Genomic DNA, 24,332 nt, shown 5'->3' on the forward strand with positions numbered 1-24,332 from the left:
AATATTATTTTGCCTCAACAACAAAACATAAAAATCTTATTTCTAAACACAGAATTACCAACCACAGCACTTTATTCAAAATATGAATATTTCAGTTGTGTTTTGGAAAGATTTTTTTTTCCCTACTTATCCTTTTCAGAAAATATCTTTGGACTTTAGTTAAACCCATGAAATGTTTTGGTCTGCTCAGAACTGCACATTTTGGAAGATTTTATTTGCCAAAAATACTCTGCTCAGCTTAAATTGCATGAGTTGGTGAATCTTTTTCTTTGGCCCTGTCTGAACCCAGGAAGTAAATTCCTTTGCTTCTTTTGGTACCAATGATGGAAAAAAAAGCGATGGCAGTAATGCATACAACTGTAATGGGACAGCAATGACCAATTTCTACAACCATGTAGAAATATCACAGTAACTTAGTAAGTCCTATTTGCCTGTGTAAAACCACATGATGTTTAACGTTCAGATGCTATCAGCTTATACATTTTCTCCTGGCCTTGAATTTATTTTTTTTTCTTCTGAATTTGACAGGTTCTCAGCAGTGGTAGGAGGAAAGCATTTAATGAAGGGATCTTTAGTGTTCTCTGCTTTCCTATCCTCTGTTCTCCTTTCTGATTTTCTCTCTCAGAAATAATCTACTTTCACAATTTCTTCGTAATGTGTTCTGTACGCCCCTTGTTCTCCAGCACTTCTAGGAATTTGTGCTGTCTTCTCAATTGACCTGTCACTTATGGACTGTATTTGTAACTCTTAGGTGAATACTAAGGTATTCACCTTATATAGGTATATAGGTATATAGGTAGCTGTTCTGAATTCTGATGAGCAATGAAGAAAATTTCAAATCTGAAAAGTTTTCAAGACAATGAGATATCTACAGGCAAGGTACATTGTTATTGTTCAGACTGGTTACTAAGCTATCCTCACTCACCAAGCATACATTGGGAAACAGATATTGTTTTTTCTATAAATAAATAAATAAATAAGATTCTTTAGACATTTCAAGTGTAAGTTTAATTTGGTCAGCTCAATCTATTATATCAGTGTGAAAAGATTAATTTAGCTCTAGCACAGGCAGCTACATCTGAGGTAAATTGAAATTGTATTAGTCAAGGGCAAGATGCTATCATAAAATCCTCGTCTACCTCATTGCTTAATTAGTTTTATAAATATTTATTTTTACAAAATGAAGATAATGGCATTGAAGATCTTAGTATTTTTTCATTCCTTTGAAGTAGTAATCCAAGCTTATCTCTCACGAGAACAACTCTATTTTCCTTCCTCCTTCTCATGCATCTTCACTTCTTCAACTCAAGGCTTATAAGCAGATCATTATAAATGACTATGGACTTTGAAAGAAGATATGTATGTGGGTGTAATTGCTTCTCAGAAGCTGAGAGCATGATGTTTAGTAACAACATTTTGTGTCATTTCTACTTGGTACACATCTGTGACAAATTTTCTGCCAAGCTTATGTTATTTTTATCTTAATGTTGCCCATAGCATCCACCATTATAGTATTCCTTGCCTGACCAAAGTTTTCAGTAGTAGAGAATCACAGAATCATAGAACAGCTTGGGTTGGAAGGAACCTTAAAGATCACCTATTTCCAACCCCCTTGCCATGGGCAGGGATGCCACACACTAGATCAAGTTGTGCAGGGTTTCTGTGAAATAAACATTGGGCTTTCAAACGTGTTGAGATTTAGTGAGACACACATTGCTATCATTTCACCACCGTAGTGTCTCAGGACAGATGTATTAGACCATTAAAGTAAGCCTTCCAGCAAAATATGAACAACCTGAGGGTGTCTGGGCCCTGTTGCTGAGGAAGCCATGGGAATAGTCTATATTCCCTAAAGTTCAGGAGGTTAGTTGCAGCTGATGGTCATTTCTAATAGGAAAGAAAGCGCATGCTGCTTAAACCATGGAATCATAGGTAAGTCAACAATTAGAGTTACCCATACCTGAAAATGTGAGAAAACTGTGGTCTGGCTGCCACCACTCTGTGAGAACGTGCAGGGACTTACATTGAAGAAGCATCCCATTAGAAGGGGTAAGGTCTAGGAAAGCTCTCTGGAACATGGCAAGAAAGTAAAGGACGGGCACGTTGAGCTGCCAGGTCTCATGGAGCTGCCTAGATTCTGTTTTCTAATGCTACTTCTTATGATTTCTATTGCAGTCAGAGCTTCAAACCTGTAAAAGTTAGTGGAGGCATAGTTTGTTACCCCTTGGATGCGTTCAAAAAACTGTTTGCTTTGGAGTGTTTTAGATATTCTTACCACCGTGCTAGGAGGACTGCCTTACTGTTAGACGAGTACCCAGGAGTCACTCTTAACTCAGGTCAAGATCAGATGAATATAAATAGAAGTTTATTTACAATGTCCAGAATAGACATCATCATTTAAAATATTGATAAAAGATGGATAAGGAGCAAAAAGGAAGCTGTTTGGTTTTTATGTGAACAGATTAAGACAACAACAACAAAAAAAAAAGGCCTCTTCTATGTTATCAAACCTGTTCAAGCTGCTTTTTGGCTCAAATGCTCAGGGAGGCATTATTTTCCTGTGTGTTCATGAGTACCAGTGGACACAGCACCTTCCAAATCAATTGCACAAGTGTTGGTATCTAGTTCCTTGGAGTCTGCTGGGTTTCCACTTACATTCAAATCTGCCTCTCTTTTTCTTCTCCATTAGGTATACATTAATCTAACAATAATAATAATAATAAAAATCTAGCCCTTTTTTTCCAGGAAATAAATATTGGATATCTATCCCCTTTTGGAAAGACTAATATAACTTAGGCAAATTAGGTGCTATCTCCTAAACATGACTGGCTCCATTAAACTCATTAAGGGCATAATACCCGAATTCCCCAGACTCTCACAGCTGCTCAGCAGGTACATTTCACTGTGAAATGTCTCAGGGCATTGAACATTGCGTTTTATTATCAACTAGTAAATTGACAGAAATATTCTAGGCAAACAATACCCATTAAATGGACACATGACTTCCATTACTGGTTGTTGATTTAGAACAGACACCCTGCTAATCAACTATTTTGTAATGACAGTGGGTTTCAGGCAGACAAACTTACAGCTGAAGGAAACCATAACTGAGGCTTTCATGCTGAAGGAATTCTAAAGCCAAAAGACAACTGTTGAGAGAACTTTGGTGGTCTTAAGTTGCTCTGTCTCCCCTTCACTAAGAAAATGGTCAGCACACAAAATTGGAGCATCACAGCAAACTTCTCTGATTTACACAGTTGCAGAGAGTACAAATGCAATACCATGTATGGCAGTTAAGGCAGAAATGTCTGCGACTTCAGGGCCCTCTTCATTTCACTAAAATGTAATCATACTGATTTACAAAAAACAATAAAACAGAACAACATTCTGCCAAAGCATGTTCTTAAAGCCAACAAAGCAAAACACCAGACCTATCTTCATGCTAAACCCTGAAAGATTTCAAGGCTCTCTTCTGTACGAATTTGAGTATCAGTTACAGCTGAGTCTCTGCTTGTGTCCGCTTTCTAGAAAAATGCCTCTAGCAGAAGACGACTTTGCTGTATTCCTAAATCAAAACAAACTGCTGTTTGTGACAATGTCTAACTCTACACAGCATGTGTGAGTGCATGACATTATTTTGCATGCTGGCACTTGCAGTGGATTGGACTATGGAACAATTACCTTTGCAATAAAATTGTGCCTTCTCTTACAGTATCTTCAGTTTTAATGAAGATCAACTGTGACAAAGCTACATGGAGTAATGGAAGTACCAGAGAGAAATCGCTTTTTGAAAACAGAAAGCTTTTTAAAAAGTCACAACAGAACTGGGAGAGCCACAAGTACATTTTCTACCCTAACATTTTGGCATTGCTCTATGGAGCCTTCTGCTATCAGCTGGGAATGAAAAATTGCAGTTGACATCTACATCTGGCATTTGTCTCCATTAATGCTTAATGCAGGGACCGTGTTTACTTGGCTTAGTCTCCACCTGTCAGATACTTTGCTCTTTAGCAGAAAAGAGAACAGGGAGAAACCAAACAGATTTAGGCTTCTGTATAGTGAACCAGGTTTCTAGCAAAAGCCATATGCAAGGGCCAAATCCTCATCCTTAAGGAAACAAAACTACATTATAGCCTTGCTTGTCTCATTCAGATCTGCCCCTCCATCCACTCATCTATTACAAAAATTTTCTGCCTTTTTTTTTCTTCTTCATTTCAGGAGCTAGAAATCAATTTTTAAATTTGATGGATCCTTCAAAGATTAAAGAGGCTATGGAAAGCCTGTGGTATAGGTGTGCTTTGAAGTGGAGAATGTACCTGCATGTCACTGATGCAGAAAGTAAAACACTGCTGTAAGCCTGCAGAGTGCTTCTATTTGTTATGAGAACACCAGCTCCTTGGTGGAGACTTAATGAAGCAGTAAAGCTGGAAGGTGGCTCCTGTGAGTGCTGTTTCACCCTCACAGGGACAGTCCTGCGGGCTGCTGGCAGCGTGCCCAGTGTGGATGTAATTGGCCTCAGACTCCACATCTAATCCCAACCCAGAGTTTCTCGATTACATCCTCAGGGACTGTCAGCAGCATGATAATACTCAAGAGCTTTGTCCTGAAAGCTGGTGTCTTTTTTCTTTTGCTGAGGAATGAGTGCAATTTAGGAAGGCAAAGCAAAATTATCACGCCAGCTAGCTTTTAAATGTGTTCATGTGAGAGTGTTTATTCATATCATCTTCTTGGCACGTTAGATGCACAGACTCTATGTCTACTTTTTGTAGTTCCCATGAGTATTTCTCAGCTTCTAGATTTGGATGCACACTACTGCAAAAACTCAGATCTGTAGATTTTGGGGCAATCATCCCTCCATTCAATGGAAACAAGTGCCCAGTCCTTTGAAGGCAGCCAGGGCATGCTCTGGTCCCCATCTGTGGCTGAGATGTGATTGTCCAATGAAAGGTGATATTTTACTTTTACACCAAGGCAAGTTAAAATATTTTTGAAAGCAAAACAGACCACAATAAAAGAAATAATAAGACTAAAGTCTGTCCCAGCACTATTGCTGAGTAGGAAGGCAAAAGAGTTGTTATAGCAACAGATGAAGGAGGTATTTTATAACAAGTGCAAGCACCTGAACCTTGGAAAGCCAATGTGGCTCTAACCATGAGAAAGTCTAAATAGTATCTTTCAGGCTTTCATCTGCTTGCTTTGCTTGCATTTCAAGCTGACCAAAGCTGACTATATTATTACAGTCATGTTCCTAACCGTATAGGACCTGTAGAGGAGCCAAGAGTATATCAGCCCAGCTGTATGGACTGCTTTAATTGAGCCACGTGGCTCTCAGTTGTTTACACAACCTTCTGGAGCACTTGTGGACCAAGGTTGTATCTGCCCACAAGGTACTGTGCATACCATGACTGAATTTGCTTTTGGGAAATATTTCCCTATTGTCTTCCTGTCATTAGCAGAGCCCTAAAGATCAGATTGATCCAAAGTGGGGTGGTAGCTGTTATCTGTCACTGGGACATCTCTCTCCTGGCTCAGGGCAAATCTAACCCACTTGGTAATAACTAAACATTAGCCTCCTGAGCCCAGACTTGTGCTGGCATTCCTGCACCTAATACCACTCAAGTAGTAGTTACACAGGAGTAGGAGTTTTTCTAGCACACACACAACCAGAGGAAGGGATTAGAATCAGCCACAAATAAGGCTTTGATGAACGCATGTACCACAAGAAGCCAATCAGTTATTTGACCTCAGGTTCATATTTCTGTAAACATGTATCTTGGCAACGCATCATTCATTTTCTCAATATTATGCAATGCAAGCCTTTCTCATTTATCTCAGCTGTCTTGTTTTGTTATGTTACAAATGATTGTTGTTAATTCTGTGTTTAATTGCGTTTAGCGTAATTTATTTGCCATCCAGTGATTTTAACTGTTGGACATAACAAAATATGGTTGTTTTCTCTTCTGCATCCTTCTGCTTCTCATTTATGGATGCTGAAAGCAGCTGGACCTGTTCCATGTGAATGGAAATAATTATGGGCATGTACAACAAATTCATTAATCTCAAGAAGGCATCTTGTGTAGAGCTATTCCTGGAGTATTCTTCATGAATTGTCTTCCTCTTTCCTGCCCCTCCAAAATTACTTCCTTCTAATTTTCCTTCAAAAACCTGTTTTCTGTGAACCTATCTCCTTCCTCTTACTAATAAGGATTGGAAACAGAATGCATTTCAACTAAAATTGGCAATAATGACGTGTTTCTTAAACCAAAACGCCCGTCCCAGATGTTCTGGAGGAAAGCTTTGAGTCTTTCAGGCACAATGGGAGCACTGGGACTGTTTTGCAGAATCGGATCCTAAAAAAGAATAATTTTGTTCTGCATCATTTCTCTTTACTTTTTGAATACATTTATCCTGAGTTTCAGATCCAGTGCAGTCAGGACCTGTGTAGTTTATGTTCTAAATAAATAAATAAATAAATAAATAAAAATCCATGTGTTTTTTTTCGGTTATACTCATTTCTTTTTTTTTTCTTTTTAAGTGTCATGAACAATTTGTCAGTCCTTTAAACAGACTATCTGTAAAGGCAACAGATACTTGTTTGCCCTTAAAGTTGGTGTCTCCTGAGGTACTGTATGTTCAAATCTGAATCTCCAAAGCTCCTGAATTCCCTTAGTAGGAGCCTACATGTAAAGCTACATGAGCATACAATAGCATACAGGAGTCGGGCAGCGACTGTGAAGGGTGCCACAATTGCTTTCAAAGAGGAGAGCAACTGTGCAGCCAGAAAGGCAACAGATCACTTGGTGGACGTATTTCAACAGGGTGGTAACCCACACTGTTTCAAGTCTAAGGACAGGGACCTGTGTGCACAATCCTATGGTATGGCTAATGAACTTCCTGAGTTACACAGATAACCATTGCTCCTCCATCTCAGAATCAAAGCCGACAAGGCCTGTATCATTTTCTTTTAAATACAGGTGGTTTTGATCACATCAGAGAATGTATCCAGCTTATCCATATTCAATTTGTGTTACTTCCATTTCTTATTTATCACAAATACACTATTCTATGTGAAAAATAAGGCCAGCATTTGATCAGCACTTAATGGAAGCCTTTGAGGATCTCTCGGCTACTGTTCATTGTTATCTGCTAGCAGAATAATGATGAAGTAGAAAGTGCATGCATTGTATCTAATGTGATTAGTCTTCTAATGCTGGGGAAGTAGGAAGAAAGCAGCAGGTAAAATACACCCCTGGGTAACTACATAAAGAGTGCAAGGCTGGTTTGAAATGAAAAAAAAATAAATAAAAAAAAATAAAAAATCACACTAAATCAGCAGTTTCTTCAATTGCAGATTGGGATTCCATGTATGTATAGTATTAATTTATCTCGGGGAAGAATTGCAGTGAGATTTTGTGTTAGAGATGGGGAGTCAGAAGAAGGAATGCAAGAAGGTTGGGTATGGTGAATTAATTATTGAATTATGGGGAATTAACTGCATCCCAGCCAGACCCAGTGCATTACATCAAATAGGTTTTGCAAAGGTATACTTCATACAGTAATGAGAATTACGAGAGCTAAATGATGGTAGAAAGTCAAGAATGTATTTATTTTATAACTTACTGTAGGCCCATCTGCACCACCAGAAAATGCAGCCAAGTAAATAGGATTCATTTAAGAGCTGAGTTATAGCTGCTACTCAGTATCAAAGTGAGATTTCTTTCTCTATCTGAATTCTGAGTTCTTGCCCATTTTCCTGTGAAGGGTTTGATGGAAGAACACAGAGCCTTCTGTTCACTATTGTGAATGGGCTTCAGAGCTACCAGCTGAACCTCATTAGGTTGTCAGTGCTTTCATATGTGTGCCTGGGAACCGGATTTCATGATCCAGGAGGTCTATTTTGGGTCCATATGAATCAAAAAAAACCTGTGATCCACTACCAGCATATGCAGAGTTGTCTTCACATCTTCTGTTTCCTAGAGGATAATTCTTGTATTTGCAAATTATCACTATAACTAGGGATGGTGAGAAACTTCTCAGCTATTTTTAATCATTATAAATTACTAGTAAGAATTGTCTTCTAAACCTTGGTGATTTTTTTTTTCATGGACTACTCCAGTATTAGTATTCTTGATAATTATCAGTCCATAATGGAATTTTCACTTGAAAAAGAGTCAGGTTCAATAGTAGGCACAGCCTGGGAAATCAGCGGGCTTTAAGTTTGCTAGACAGGGACTTCACTCTCTCTTCTGCATATTGCTGATGATTGGCCCACATACCCAGGTATAGATTATTCTGAAGTGCAGATACACATAATGCTCAACCCTCATAATGCCCCCCACGAAAATGGAAAGCTCTATCCTAGCCGAAACCAGGGTGGCAAGCTACATGTGCACATTGGTTGACACCTGGAATTTGGGCAATAGTCTGTCTTATAGATGGTCCCTGGCAAAATATAAGTTTTCTTTTAAAATATCCACTCTCTCTTTGTGATGCCTCTGGATAGGTAACGTACTGTAATTGAGAGGGGAAAAACAAAACAAAACAAAACAAAAAAACCTACTGCAATAGAGACACATTAATTTAATTGCTGTTCTTACATATTTACATATCAGCAAAATACAATCTGCATTATTTTCTCATATTGTAACTTTTTCAAACATCCTTTCTGGTTCACTAGCATTTTCCAAGTTGAAAATCTCATCTGTTTTCTGCTATAGTCTCCCACTTAGGAAGAAGATTTAAGATCAACCATATCGACAGTTTGTTCTTGCTGGCATTGAGATTATATTTTCTTCACCCCTTCCTGTGTATCTTAATGCCTCTTTCTGTTCCCTGACACAGCTCTGCTTGTGAACCAGCCAAGCAAAATTAAAGCTTCCAGGCTTTCTAGCAACAGGAGTTTCTTAGGCAAGGAAGCCTGTGCATCAAACCAGTCCTGTGTTATGAGAAAAAATATCCGTCTGATCAGGGAGACCTTTGCACAAATCGGGTTACAGCAGGTTTTGGCATTAAATCTCAAGCAGAATGATAAAACCATTTTGCATGTTAAAAAGGGTAAGTAACAGCCCATGTGAAGGTATCAAACTCCATGTTGGCTCGTCAGTGACTTTAGACTTCATGACTTGAGACTGTAGAACTTCGTACTCTCCTAATTAAGATTCTAGGGGGAAAAAAATGTAGATATCATTAGTATTCTGCAGAATTGGTAAGTCCTACAAAAGTATCATCTGGATCCAAGGACCTCTCTAGGGAAGGAGAAGTAAGGCAGCATGACAATAAATTAATGTGTACAAACACAGAATAGTTATATCAAATGAAAATTCTGTTGATATTGTTGATATTAAATTCTTGTTTAATTTGTGTCCAGTTGCAGATGATATTTTCTGTATTTGCCCTCTTTGTGGGTGTCTTCCATGGTTTCAGATGTATAATTAATGCAGCATAGAAATATGCACTAGCCATATTATTTAAATTTATCATGTCATTAGCTGTCAAAAATGACTAACAAGTTGAAGCTAAAGTTGTAATATTGGGTTTTCTGTGAGGAGCTCCATCATACAAAGCATTGAAATTTATCTTGATATTATTTCACCAGAGTTTTTTAATTACTATGGCTGATAAGCAGGACTGGCCATTATCTTTGCAAAACATTTGTGTTAATTATGTCACAGAATTTGCAAAGATAGCTACAGAATATTCTGTCCCTATTAAGAGCTTAGCTTAAGCTTATATGCAAAAGCGAGTCTTCTGCAGGGCAGAAGGTTCCCTGTTCTCTTCCGCTGGGCTCCCAAATAATTTTTCTCAATTGAACTGTGGTCTTTCTTTTAGCAATATGCCCAAAGGAAACGTATCAAATCCTTCCTTGAATACACCAGTAATAACAAGTTTTGAATGCCTGCATGGTAGGTGGAAAATTAGCACCTTATTTCCTTTAAAGCAATCCTGTTGTTTACAGAATGCAGGAAGAAATTATTCTGTAAACCAAAACTATGTTTTCAATTACTTCCCAGTTGTTGGTGGGTTTTGCTTGTTTGTCTGTTTTGTGTGGTGGTGGGTTTTTTGTTTGGTAGATTTTTATTTTCATTTTTTTATTTTTTGGTCTAGCTACATGATATGAAGTCCAGAAATTTATTTCAAAGTGAAGCTTTGACACTTTGCTGCTTAGTGCCATAGTTCTAGCTATAACAAGGAGTGAGAGGAAAAAATAAATAAAAACAGAAAGACTTCACGTGCTATATGTTCTAGCTTACCTGTCATTTTCAATGAACTGAAATGTCTAGTATTAAAACTGGATTTGAATTAAAAGGCAGTAACAGTGTTCTTGTAATGCTACAGAACTCACTGAAGCCCTTTGTGTACTGTTCTGTGCTTGGAGTGAAATTAAGATTTAAATATTTCAGGCAGGAATTATTTTTTTTAGTAAATAAACTAACCAAATAATTATTTTTTGATATCTTTTATCCTGTAAGCTTCTATAGTTTGTCCACAGGAGATCCCGTCTCTGTATTCAGAACACACATAATGAAACAATGAAGAAATTCAGGGACTGTAGGAGTACCACAAAAAATATAATAACCCATTTAACTTGTAATGAGATTTTTAAAGAACTGCTGAGAAGATTTCAAATATCTATATTGGCTACAACAAAGTTTTTGTCCTTGAATTGTCTTGACTTCATTCAATTCAGGACAGTTCAATGTTTACATTATAACTTCACAGCATTCGGAATCAGACACAGAAAAGGGTCATTAAAATCTATTGCTCTCCCTCTTCTTTGTTGGTCAAGGCAGCAATTGTTCCTTAAATTATATTTTTCTGTTGTTTGCCTGGCCTGGATAAAGATTTATTAAGCTGATGTTGAAAAAGGAACAGCTACAGGAAATGAACCACACAGCAGGAAGACAACAGCCCCTGAGGATTTTGGAAGCTGATAGGTTTAGGTCCTGATATTCACACTGAAAGACAACAGGAGTGTCTTAAAGTACATAGGGGTGACTCCTACCAACAAGTGTAGAATTGTCAGTAAGTATGTCCACTTGTGTCTTCCATGAATAAAAATGTAAGTATCTGATGAGATAGTCAAGTTTCTGACTTTAAGAAGCTGCAGTAGTGTGCTGTGAGGAATAAATGATTTTTCTGGATGCCAATAGAAAAGTGAGAGGACTTAAGCACATCTCTATTTTTTTCTTCAACTCTAAAACTACCAGTGTTAGGTCCTCTTTAGGCAGATTGTAATTTTTAAATGGAAACTTGTAAAATTTCCTTTTCATGCGCTGAATAATAAAAGTGCTTTATCAGAGGGAAGGTTAGGAATCATACAGCCAGCCACAGAATGCTGGAAAATGGATATATGCAACTGAAAATGCCATTATTTACTAATTGTAGTGTGATTATTAACAAAAGAATAAATATCAGGATAAATTTGCATGTATCCAAAAAAATTCAAACAACATTACATAGGATAAGTGACTTGATCAAATGTTTGAAAAAGCCTCTGTATAGCTCCTCCTTGTAGGTTCTGTGCGAGTCCGGGGGCACAAAAATTATGTGTATGCCAATGTGGAAATAGAACAGTTGAGGAGGGAAAAGAGAGAAAAGGAAAATGTAGCTTTTGGTGTTAGACAGTTTAACATGAGGTATGACTGAAATAGGTTGGTTAGTTCCTGGTAAATGTCTTTACCTAAAAATCCCTTCTTCAAGTGTGTTTTTTAATACTAGTAGACTAATTTATAGCAGCTGGTTTTGAAATATTAGAAACACTCTCCAGACTGTCTTCCAAACTTTTCAAGCCACAGCTCCTTCAATGAAATGTTAAGTATTGACATTTCTCCTCATGCAAGCTTTTTTCTTTACAGTCCTATCCTGTCTTTAAAGACTTTCTCTCCTTGATTTATAAATCCTTTGTCTTCTTCTCCCCTGCTAATCAAGTGCCACTGCAGATGCTCATGGTTATCTTTTAGTCCTTTGATAAGCACTAAAAAAGGGAAAAGACTTAAAATTCTATCTAAAGTATCATTTATGGCACACAAGGCAGCACCCCTTGAAACAAGCAGGGCTGGCCATGGTTGAGAGCTACTCTCTCATTAAAACCTTAGAGAAGGCTCTCGTTGCAAACAAGGATTTCAGCTACGGAGAGCTATTACTGACTGCAAACTGCAATGTATTTATTGTGCTTTGAGTTGCTCTGTGCCAGCCATGCTGAAGTAACTGTCCTTGTGCTTATGCACAGCACATCTGAGGCACTGCCACTTATTTTGAGCTCTTATCATCTAGAGAATCCTGGGTGCATGTTTGGTGAGTGTCTTCATTTTGCTTTTCTTGACAGAGCGCGAGCAGGAGAGGATTCACACCAGTCCATTCACTCTGTGCCACTCTACATGGCTGTTCCTTGCTGTTCATGAGAAGTTGCTGCAAATGAGCCAGTGCCCTCATCCATTCCCCCAGGATGTTGTAGAGAAGAAAAGCCCACACGCAGGTAGGATGGCTGTGACATACAGCTCCATGATGTGCTGCTTCTGGAAAAGGGGATGGGGAATGTGTGAGGAGCATACCTACACCCTAGAAAAGCAACCGTGAAAAAGAGGTGTTGTTACAAACCCAAAACACGCTATTATATGGGCTGCTATGGAGATGATTAACTCTCTCCCAGCCAGATCCGGTACACAGACCAAGGATACTCAATTCACAAAAAAGAGAAATAAATAATCTGTTACCCTATGGCCACATTAAGCCCTTCTGCAAACTTGTCTGAGAGATTCACCCCCCACCACCAAATTGCTAGTTTTCTTCAGCGTCTGTGGCTGGACGTTTTCTGCAGGCCAAATTCTGCCCTAATTAGTGACACCTGTACAAACACTTGGCAGTGGGGCTTGGTGGGACTGATTTCCTCCTCATGTTTCCTTAGGGCTATGGGTAGGCAAGCAGCAACAGCATCTTTCCCTCTGCAATGTGGCCTCAGTTAATTGGCAATCTGGAAAAAAAAAAAAGAGAGAGATTTCTCATCATGGCAGTTTGGTACCATGATGTTTAACAGGGAGCAGATCTGTGCCATAAAAATAAAAGTCTTAAAGCAGATCTTCAGTAATTGGAATCTTTTTTTTTTTTTTTTTTTTTTTTCTGCCTCTTACACCACAGAATGCCTTAAGGGGGAAAGCTATAAAAGCACTAAGCATATGTAAATTTCTGAGCTGGAATTCTCCAGTTACAGTTAGGTGTATAAGCCAAAATTGAAAATAAACCACTTAAAAAATAAATCCTGCAGGAAAGACAAAACAAATGTAGGACAGCCACTGTCGTAGCAAATACTTTTCTGCTGTTCATATCCTTGAACACCTGATGATTCGTGTGGGTTTCAGTCAGGCCTGCCCTCCAACAGATTTCAGTGTAAGCAGAAAGATGAGCCACATAACATGATCACCATTGCCTGTGTGTGGAATCATGTTTCTTTTTTTTTTTTTCCATCCCCAGCATTGTAAAGGTACCATAGACTAGTTAATATCCTGATGCTCTTCCTTCAAAGTCAATTATGACATTTTTTCATATAGGGTCCATTTCAATGTGTCCATTGCAGGAGAATTTGGCAAGGCTGGGGGGACTGCAAACCAAGATCAGGTGATGGTTTATCTCCATTGCCTCTTTCTTACATTTGACTAGTATGCTTTACAGTTATACAGCTGTGCCAAAGTATCTTCCTAACTTCTCAAGATCCAAGAGTAGTTCGCACCAATGATGGCTTCACTTTCTTCACTTGTAGCTTTATTACACAGGTGTGCTGAAAGGCATGTTGCTGAAGTCATATCCCTGCTAAGCCTGGGTTCAGTGAAATACCTCTTCCTGCCTGCAGCAGGTTTTCATCTGTTTTTGCAAAGATCTCAAGAGCTGGGGAGTTGTTTTAAGGACTAGATGGGAGATCAAGGTTGAAGATTCCTTTCAGAAGAAACAAAGCACTGTGAAGTTAAGTCTGGAAGGTGAGTAATTTGAGTTCTCTGTGTCTTCCTCTGCTGTTGTTTGAGATCATCCTTCTGTGAGGTGTTGTGAAGACTGCTTGCTATTTTTTTGGCATATAAAGGGGATTTGTTGGAGGAATTATGTGTCAGAAGTTTCAGCTGAGATGGTAGTGTGGGGGAAGGGAGTTTGTGAGATTTTTTTTTTTTTTTTTTGATTGATTGATCCTCTCAAAATAGTCTGGGTTGATTTGTTTGTCTGAACCAATATCATTGGTATTTTATTTATCTATGGAAAAACTGCAGCTGGAACTGCCACAGGTATAAGAAAAGCTTTTCTATTTTTAACACCTGCCAATCGAGTGTCTTATCACAAATTCATTTCACGTAGGGAGATCACTAGATGACACCATTTCCTAACTATCAAACTGGATTTGGACAAAGGATGTTGACATAAGATTCAGCATCTGTGCCTTCATCCCTAAATTGTAGTTATTGCCTCTTTTTGCGCATGATTTAAGGAAATGGAGTCTTGCCCTCAAATATAAAATCTTTTTTTAGAAGGGATACCTTAAAGCTTAGATAACAGCAGTTCTTTCTTTTGTTTGTGAGAAATCTGCATATCAACAGGATAAATAACTCTTGCCAGATAGAGATACTGGTCCATGGTCTTCTTTTAATAACTGTTTTTAAAACACCTTGGTAAGCCCAACTAGACTGTGAATGCAAAATTAGTGTAGTGCAGGCTTCTTCCCTCACCTCAGACTTTTGCTTTTGCTAACCTGATGATGGGACTCTATACAAGTACTACTTGAGCTGCAGAAGAAATACCATCATTTTCTAAACAGGCTAGGGAGAATGCAAATTGTTATGAACCATTACTAATTAAACTTTGCCTGTGCATGTGATGTTCATACTCCTTGGTTCATGTGGTAGGTGGAAGACTAGACCTGGCTGAGTTGCTTAAAGTTAAAATAAAAACCAGAACCAACACAGTGTTGCTCTCTTCTTTAAACTCAATTAAAAGTAGTTACCATCCTTTAAAAACTTCTGAAAGACAGGGAATGGCAAGATTACAGTTGGCATGTTCTTACACATGCCACTCTTGGCATGAAAGTGAGTTGCCAGTCATCACAGAATATGCTTTGGCAGTACCTTTCTGACACTTCTGTGTGGGAGGTGTAAGAAGAAACAGGGAGTTCGCTCTCTGCTGTAACCGTTCTTTCAGGAAGGGATTTTTGAGGTGGAGTTGCTTTCTGTGAACTAAGCATCCGGGGTCATCAGAGACTTGCTAGAGTTATAAAATGGCTTTATTAACTTATTTGTTATTGGAGCAGTCACCTGATATGACCAGAAATTTATGTCAGGTCTAACCTCTCTTTTAGTGAACCCCAGAATCCTGGGACCAAGTAAACTAGTTGGATGCCTCAGGTTTCCCTGATTTGCGTGTGCTCCCTCTCCCTGGTGTTGCAGCAGAGCCTTGGCTGGCTTCTGCCTCTCTTCTCCTGGCTGGTTGCAGCACAGAACAGGAAATCACAATCGTGCTGCCTATAGTTTAAAAAGCAAACACCCTAACTTGATTTTACCAGAGCTTGCTGGTAAGTGCCCAAGTGCATAATCCCAGAGCATAGCCCAAACCCTTTTTGGATAAAGCCTGGAGTCTCCTCTATGATCTCTTTTCAGTAGTCTTGCCTCTTTCCACTAATCCCACTAAAGTACACAGCAGCGCAGTGATGCACTGTAATTGTTGTTGGTGTAATGGTAAGCACAATGCCCAGTGATTATATTGTTCAGCCTTCCCCATGTTCACCTTGAGTGGAGGGGGAAAAAAAAAAAAAGAGACAGGAGGAAGGAAGGCTTTTGGAGGGGCAATGTGCAAGCCAATTTCCTGGAAAAGAGTGCTCTGTGTGCAAGATCTTTAAACTGTGAAGGTTTTAAAGGGCATGGTCGCAGTCCTGCTGTCGAGGAGCTGCTGAACTGTGGCAGACTGCATCAGGGCCGCAGTCAAAAGAAAATGTGAGTCTTGATTCTAGCTGATGTGAAATTAAAAGCCAAAGGCCAGGACTGATTCACAAACTTAAAAAAGAATGAATGAAGGGCAATTTAAATGCAAGAAAGCCTGATATTGATGAAACAATCAGAATGAAATAGCGATTAGTCCAAATTTAGAAGAGGAAGATTTTCCAAGCCTTTTAATTTGGTCATTTCTCCTATTTAGTTTCTTCAGTTTAGTCATAGTCAAATAGTCTTATTAGCAGATTACCAACACAATAATAGATACATTATTAAGGCATTTTTTGGGAACACTGTGGGATTCTTTTAAGTTTGTTTGATTCACTTTTACTTTGGAAGCCCCACAAATTAGCCATTGGTTTAAGGAAACCGAAGCAAAATTTTGCCATTACCCAAAGCAACCTGGATCTGTCTTCCATTTTACTTTGGAATCCAAGTTGAGTTGAGGAACAGTGTGCATCCTCAGGCTTTTGATCTTCAGCTAAATTAATACCATGTAAAGGGCTTATCTTTGGCAAACTGCCACCTTCCTACTGTTGTGAAGTGATAGGTGCTTGTTAATTTATGCTGTAGTGCTACCTGAGACAGGCACACACAGAGTCAGTTGCTCCCCTACACAGCAGATACCACAACACCTGATCTTCACTCTTCTCATAGTTGAACAACAAATGCCCTTCATCTGCTTTTATTGGGGTGAAGACAGGAGTGAATGGAAACAAGCAAGTGTATGTAGGTACATGAATCTGTGTCAGGGAAGGCAAGAAAGACAGAATTAGTTCATTCTTCTCACCTTGACCCCAGATGTTGATGTTATCAGACCTTTACTATCATGGTAGGTGGGACTCCTTTTGTAGTGTTACTTCTAACTTATCAGCACCTGGTGTGCTGTTCGTTCACTTCTTCCGTTATAGCTTTCTAGCTTTAACACCTCAGGACTGCTCTTGTTTCTTAAACATCTACTTTTTTGTTTGTTTATTTGAAGGCTCATCAGCTGCTTTGATCACCTCCCCTTTTGCTCCTAGTTTCTGAACCTTCCCGAGCTGTGCCTGGTCCTTCTCTTCCTGAGATGTCGTGGGGCTGCAAGAGCTTTCTCAGACTTCAGTGTATCACTCTGCTCATTCCAAAGCCCAAAGGAGGGGGGGGGCGGAAAAAAAGGTATTTCCTGTGATGCATGCTTCCATCTACCTCCCCCCCACATACACCCTTGCAGTGGTCCTTTGCTGTGAAATGCCTTGGATCTCACCTGCTAGCTAGCTATCCTTTTCCATACAAACCAGGCTAAAATGACCACTAAATGAAAAGACTTATGTGCAGCATTCAAAATGGACAACATAAGGACAAATATTTATAAAAAGAGAGTTCTGATGAAATGAAAGGAAACTGTTGCAAATCTACTGACGCTGAATCTAAAAAGTCACCTTTCATTTTCCTGTTCCCAGCTATCTCATATAGACACTTTTCTGACTCAGGTCTCCTGCAGGTATGTGTTGGTTTTTTTTTTGTGCCCTGGGCTCCAGGTGGCATCTACTGGAGATGTGCTTTTGCCAGCAAAACTGGCTCACTTCCATGGCCAGTCTTTTCTTGAGGAATCAGGCACAGGCTTACTTTTGATCTAGTTTTTACCTTTCCAAAACATATTTCCCTCTGATCCTTTAGGAGTATAAATAAAGACTTTCTCTCTTTCCTGGAGAGAGTTGGGAAAGTGTTCTTGTAGCAGATCATTTCCCATCACTAATGTTTAATTAGTTTTTTTAACTGTTCCTGGAGTAACTAAGAAATAATGCCACCATTTTCCCCAGCTGACATTCCAGACATAACAGCATTAACCTTTCAATGTGAAATGTTACTATGTACTGAATTTTCTACTGGATACCAAATCAAAAATTCACCATGATGCTTGTCCAAAACTCTAAACTGGAAAATACGTGCAGCTCATTACCAACTCTTGTGGTTGGACACAATGGTAATCAATTGATTTAGGCTGACTCTTGGCCAGTACTTAATTCTGAGGGGGAGATCTTGGGTTTTACAAATTGGATGAAATACAGAAGACTGACTTTCAAAACTGATATTGTCTAGTAAGAAGTAACTCTTGAGTCTTCCTAGGTAGCTTTTAAAATTCAAGGCTCTTCTGGGAAGGATCCTTGTCTCTCTCAGCTATTATAATACTAAACAGAGTAAGAAAAAGTCAGTTGTGCAGTTAATTTGAACACGATGTATTTTTATAGAACAAAACGAAACTCTGTCCAGGAGCTGTTATAGCCTAGAGAACCACTGGCAGTGGCTGGCCATTTTACAAGGCCGTTTTATAAAGTCATTTTGCAAATTTATTTTAAAGTTGTTTTGCTGCAGCCAGATGTTATTCAAAGAGAATAGCACTTTGTTTAGATATTTGCAGAGAATTAATATGTATGGAGCTGGGCATGCTGACTGCGCTGGGGTTTGAATAGTCTTCTGTGTGAAGATGCTGCTGTGGCCCTTCTTTCGTTTGAGCAGAGCTTGCCTCCCACACTTTCTTGTTGCTCTTTAAATAAGGGTAAGAAATGCAGAGGTATTGGAAAGAGTGACATTTCTTTAAACCACTCCTTTGGCTTTTTGAATGGTCATGTTCCACTATTAATAACAGTTTATAGCCTTTCTACTAACCTGGCATGCATTTAAAAATGTTCAGACAAAGTATTGCCAAGTAAGTGGACTAAGTGTGGCCACTGTGGACTTCTGCTAAAAAGTGTTTCTGCTGGAACACTGCAGGGTATTCAGGTAATTTAGATGGGTGTTTATGCATGTGTAAGATTAAGTTCAAGTAGCCTGTCTTCATTCTCACTTTCAGCTTGAGTTCAAGTGGCATGAGTGCCCATGTGTGAATATTTGTGGGCTGTGAATTTTAATTGTTTTCAGCTGGTCGATGGAGTGAATACTAGTAGTCCTCAGTAGGAGTTGTGCTCATTCCACTTAGAAGTAAAGACAATGATATATTATAGGCAGGAAAGTTCACAGCTAGATGCTTTACAGTAAAATATAATTCTGTAGTTTCTAAAAGCTGGGATAATTTTATATATATATATATATATATATATATACACGCACATATATAAAATAAAAACACCTGATGTGTATATATATATATATCAAATCTGATTTCTCTGAAATTGTTCAAACCTTATTCACTGACATTGAGCTCAGGAAAGAGATTAAATGGAAAACTGAACTTGCAGCAAGAGTACAGTGCCAGCCTCTCGATGTATCTTTCTATTGTAATGGTTTTTCTGTTCTGTCAGTGCAATCTTTGCATGGATTCATCTCTCTCTCTTGTTTTTACTGATGAAGTACCCATGCAACTGCTATTAATAATCTTTGGAGGAGCAGTCTGGGGCTGCATATTAGGACATCCATACATGCTGGAAAATACTCAGATCTCATTGCTACCTTGTAATAAGCCCATGGCACTTTCAAACCTATTTTTTCAAAAAAAAAAAAAAAAAAAAAAATGTCCTTGCTGTGGACTATTATGTCATCTTAACAGCCAACTTTTCTGTTTTTGAGAAATTTCTGTGATATATGTTTGCTAGTGTTTAGTGATCACCAAATAATCCCTTCTATCTAGCACGCTTGATGTATGACTTAAGTAACAGACAGGAAAAGGAATTGAATATATATTCATATTTATATTTCTTGTCCTCAAGGATTTTTGCTATAAAAGTGTTGTGCAGTCACAAGTTCATAACATTCCTGTTACAAGATAATGTGACAAGAACTGTTATAATCAGCTATTTTCATTGGGCATAATGATTGATAGTGCTGTTATACATCATAGGATCTTGTCCTAGAAAGACAGTGGATTCATGTCTGTACTCTTGGTGCTGAGAGCCATCCTGATACTGCAAATATTGCAGAAGACAATGTATCATTTGTATCAGGGTCAAATTCAAAGGATAGATCCAGTCCTTTGCCAGACAACTTATTGGCATAGATGAGCTACTTTCAGGCTCTGCTCAAGAAGCAGAGCTGACAATTTCAGTGTTTCTCTAAGAGATCCCCTTCCAGGCTAATACTGGCAGCAGTTTCAAGCTAGCAGATTTCAGGGCCAATTAGTTCAACTTGAAAAAGGCTCAGAGGAAACTTGGCTGGCCCAAGCTATCGTAGTGAGCTGCTGAGACAAATGTAGTTATCTGTTCCTGGTTCTCCTGGGACTCATAATTTCTTCTAATCAACCAGCTGCAAAGCAGATGATACAGCACTCTTGAATTGTAATCTCTGCTTACTTATTAGGAGTTCTTCAAGAAGCTGATTTTAGGAGGGTGTGCCTGATATTCTCATGGTGTGTGCTGGTTGCCCCTCTATTTCCTGGTATGCAATTTTAAGTGTGAGTTCAGACCTGGCAAGTAAGGCTTTGTCCATCTCAGATAATTTCCTGTCCTCTCTCCCTGTGCTGTGCTGCCACTGCTCCCATTAGCAATGTAGCTTCAAAGCCTTCACTGTAGGAAGGAGGCAGACTAGCAATTCTCAGAAAATCTTTCAGTTTCTAACCCTGATTTCAAAACAGCATGTCCTAATGACGAAGTCCCTTGCTTCAAGAAAAGGGAATCTTCCATAATTTTAATGTATAGTAATTTTTGGTGTGTATGCTCTTCCTGACACAGTTGACCTTGACAGATCAGGTCAGCCTTAACACTTTAGTGAGGCACAGAGTAATCTGTGGTTTTTAAAAACAATACCTGTAGATGTAGTTTGACTCTGTCTAATCCTTGGGCAATTACTGAGGGAATGAAAATAAACCTAGCCTGGGACAGAGGGGATTAGAAGAGAGTAGTGCAAAGTGTAACCCTGATGAGTAATGAAAAAGGGAGATTATTTTCTTGTAAGAAAATAATTTCCTTAGTCCACAAAGTGTAGTCACTCTGGTTAAATTATTTGTATACTTAACAAAAGGTAATTGTCCTAAATGACATATGAGTAAAAGCATGTTTCTTTGTTTTACCTCCTTAGTTTCACTATGGTAAATGTTTACAAAGACTTCTTTGTTTCTGTAATCATTTTTTAAAAGTCATAACAAAAAGTCGGTACACATAGCTTTGGTATAATGTAATGGTGGCTGCCTTCTGAGGTACTGTAGCAAAAGCCTTACTGCTTCCTTTCTGTGGTATAATCTGGGCAGAGGTATCAGGCCCACAGCATCAGAAAGCTTGTGGAAGATCTGTCAGCACAGGGCTTTCTATCTGAACTCCACGCCAAAGGTAACGCTACAAATATTGGAGCACAGACAGTGGGAGGAAGCAGCACTTGAGAGTGTTCTGTGCAATGTTCGTCCAAATCATGTTTGATATCACAGACAGGATTTCTTTTAAATTCATTCTTCTAAATGATGGTGACACTAGTCATCTTGCAGCGAACAGTCACCACTAAGCACCATCATTGTCTCTTTGCCACTTTCTTCTTATGATTGTTTTTATATCCTTAGATACTTCCATCTATCTGCATTTTGAGGGTGCCAGACTGTCTGCTTTCTCATGGCACTTTGCATGATCAGGCCTTGGATTTATGATGATAATATTAACAGTTGTAAGAATGGCTTTTAAGCCTTCCCTGAACTAATTCCCGGCTGCACAGCAGCTTTCAACCACAACCAGGACATAGTTGAATTACTCAGACAGAATCTCACATGCTTATTCAGTCCTGCCAAGGAGACAGTGACTGGCGTGAAATCAGCTTAGCAGAGGCTGTGTGGCTGGAAGTAAGTGGCTGAATAAGAAGTGTCACACTAAGCTGACTATTTGGTAACGCCAGGTAGGTGAAGGAGGCTGAAGTGCACCAGTCAGTCAGCCTCTCATCCTTCCTACCCTACCCCTGCCTGGACTGACAATGACATAGGGAAAGCTTACTCCTTATGGGAGATGATGGGTAAGGTTGCATTACTTGGCTTTGTGGGTGTTTCACCCCTAAAATAGCCATCCACAGCACTGAGCCAGCCTATTGCTGTTGTCGGGCAGGAAAAGTAGACTTCACAGGTCTTATATCGTGTGTTTAAAATATACATTTTTTTCCCCAGTTGTTGGGGCAGAAAAGTAATTACTAAAGTAATTGTAGAAAAAATTGTGGCCTTTTTTAGGATGATAATCACATACAAGGAATGCTTACTTCATTTTCCTGGCTGAATTTATCAATTGACGACAATTTTATATCTTTACATTTTAGCTACTCATCTCATTGTTTCTTATGGATGAAGCAAAGCACTAATAACTTATTTTCCCCTCTATATGGAGTGATTATAGCAATGCACATGGCTCAGGTGGATGGTTTGTATATTTAATCAGCCAACGTAAAATCACTTTGAACACAGCTTGCTTTTGCTGGTGCTAAGAATTACAGCAGCAGGTATAGGTTAGATAAATATTCTGTCTCAGCTGTTTTGTCTTAAATTAAGACAACAGGAGATCAAGTGCAAAGCAGGTATATAACAATAGCGTGATACATGCTCAAAAGGTTTACTTATTAAAATTGTCTGAGACCAGGTTCAATCATAAGAATTACCATAGCGATGAAGTAGTATGTAGATTTTTCTTTGAAAACCAGACGCCACTTGTTCTGTTTGTAGAAACCATTCAGGTCATAAAGTAAATGGTTCTTTCTCATTAGCTCTCAATATTGTTACTTGGTTGTTCTGTTGAGCTTAGAGAAAACAGTGTTTCTTGGTGCTTATTCCACATTCACTGTTTGTAACATGGGTTATATACATATAGGTTACTTCGGTCATACAATTACTGCTATTTGCTTTGGCTGAAATATTTTTTCTGGTTGAAATGTCTTTCTCTTTAAAAGAAAAGCCATGTAGTATTAGTTTTATTATTATTGGAGAGATGGATTTTCTTAATTTTTCTGTAACATCAGGCAACACTTAAATCTTCCATCTGGTTGTGTAACAAAGCAAGGCTCCTACAGTCATGTGGTTCAGTTATGCATGTGTTTATCACTTAAGTCTGTCCATGGTAACTTTTTAACCTGTGGGCTGTTTCTAGTTCAACTTGACATAGGAGCAGAAGTCACAAATGCAATTTGGTACTTCTATGCCTGGTAAAACTAGGGATCTGAGTAGCTGAGGGAACAGGGGTGTGCTCTGACTGAGGAAGGGGCTGCAGCACAACTCAGATCTGACTTTGCTTCTGGGCACCCCCATGGGGCAAACATCCTATAATTGCCCCAGCTTGGGAAGACCTTCTGCTGGAGCAAATAATCCACCATGAGACATCCAAGCATCCTGATTTGTCTTTCTGCTGATCTTAGAGAGATGTCATGCTCACCTCGCTCAGAAAAGAATTGGCAATCAGGGCTGCCTGGCAGATGTTCTCCCTCATCCATCCAACTAATGTCTATACGCAGACAGATCTGACTCCAGCTTTCTGTGCTCTCTCTCTTACCATCCATTCCTCCTCTCCCCTAGGATCTCCATGCTGCTGCTGACCCTGGGGAGCTGTTTGTTATGGGTGTGCTTTTGTTTTGTTTTCCTCCAAAAGTCAGAGCATCCAGAAACTAGCTGGAGGTACTGCAGCTTTTAGAGGGCAGCAGGACAGCAATTCCTTCCTGTTCAACTGTTTAGGCACAAAGCTTGAGGGCACTGGCAGGGATGCTCTACTTTACACAAGTTACATAAGTCCTGTGCCCCGAAGCCTGTATTTCTACCCCCATAACCAGCAGCGCTGTACTTAAAATTTTCTTTATTTTAGGCATGTTCTTTGGATTTGCCATCAATAAGATACAGCATGTGTATCTGCTGTGTGGAAAAAAAGCAATGAGAGAACCTGTAGGTGTCAACATGAAGATGTGGGGGGAAAGGCAGTAAAGAAGGGTCCGAAGTTATTTATGTTGAATGGCTGAAACACTGCATGAAGCTAAATAAGGGGAGTAAGCTCAGAGGGTAAATGTTTTCTTCCCAAATTCTTAAAATCCCTCCTCTCCACTTTATTTACATTCAAATGCCTGTGCAAACCATTTGCTCATTGTCATGAGTGGCATGTATTTTGATAACACAAAATAGGCACCTCATCTTCCACTGCTACTCATGCATGCACAATTCTTCCCATTTAATTCAGCAAGACTAATTATCTGAATTAGTGACATTAGCTTGAAGCTACAGCTTTGCAGATTGCAGCTCTGGCTTTCTGAACAACTTCTTTAAATGAATTAGTCATGTCTAAGTACAACAGAACTGTCAAATTGCATCCCCTGGCTTTGTTTGACGTTTTGGTCACAAAGCCAGCTTTATGCAAGACTGTCCTCGTGGCAATAGACTGAAGGCAACGGTTAGTCTAATTTTATTGCTCTGACAACCATAAAATGGCTCATAAAGACTGGGCAGTTACCTCACCAGCTGACAGTAAATGA

The 24,332-nt window shown here is 39.1% G+C and overlaps 1 long non-coding RNA gene across 1 annotated transcript; it reads left to right on the forward strand.

Annotated features, from left to right (window-relative positions):
• Window positions 1-795: 795 nt before the first annotated feature.
• LOC121078843 lies at window positions 796-5,109 on the forward strand. The gene is made up of 3 exons (XR_005824768.1): window positions 796-879; window positions 3,713-3,839; window positions 4,219-5,109. It is a non-coding gene; the product is annotated as an uncharacterized LOC121078843 (long non-coding RNA).
• Window positions 5,110-24,332: the final 19,223 nt, after the last annotated feature.

Source organism: Cygnus olor, chromosome 1 (genome assembly GCF_009769625.2).
Source record: "Cygnus olor isolate bCygOlo1 chromosome 1, bCygOlo1.pri.v2, whole genome shotgun sequence".
In the NCBI taxonomy this organism is placed as follows: Eukaryota; Metazoa; Chordata; class Aves; order Anseriformes; family Anatidae; genus Cygnus; species Cygnus olor.